Source organism: Etheostoma spectabile, chromosome 18, assembly GCF_008692095.1.
Source record: "Etheostoma spectabile isolate EspeVRDwgs_2016 chromosome 18, UIUC_Espe_1.0, whole genome shotgun sequence".
Classification (NCBI taxonomy): domain Eukaryota; kingdom Metazoa; phylum Chordata; class Actinopteri; order Perciformes; family Percidae; genus Etheostoma; species Etheostoma spectabile.
Window position 1 is genome coordinate 20,849,156 of NC_045750.1, and position 715 is coordinate 20,849,870.

Consider the following 715-nt stretch of genomic DNA (forward strand, 5'->3'; position numbering starts at 1 on the left):
ATATATATATATATATATATATATATATATGTTTATAATGCATCATGAACACATTCATGAGTTTATAATCTGCTGATAGTGATGTATTAGTATTGTTATAAGCACTTGTGAATAATTGTGCTTCATAACATTAATCATAACACATAATAAAGCATTGTGTGATGACTTATAAGGTCAAGTATCATAATACTCAAATACTCACTCCCTGACTATATTATTTCCAGGATCATAGTCTATTATAATTCTCATTATTGAAAAAATTATTATCATTTTTCCAATGAATAATAATCAATGCTATAAGGCATTACATTGTGATTAAATAATATGTATTATAATAATGTAATATAATGTAAGCAACAGTGTAGTATAGTATACTATTTATACCTATCACTCTGGGGAGTTCAGGTTTGTAGTTGTCATGACACTTACCGGTAAGGAGAATTGCATCAAATAATTTTAGTTACATTAAGCTTAACAGTTTACATTAACTTGTAGTTTACTGCATACGTTCCAACAAATGCGGCGCAAAATATGATCAGCAACTACTAACGCTACCAACAAGTGAGCTTCCAGAGGCAGAATGATTTGCAGTAAACTGCCAATGAGAAAGGTGAAATAGTACTGTAAACGCAAAAGCTAAAACCAAAAAATGTCATAACATCTTCATTGATAAACACCACCACTTACAGCAGGACGTAGCAGGACGTAGCAGGAC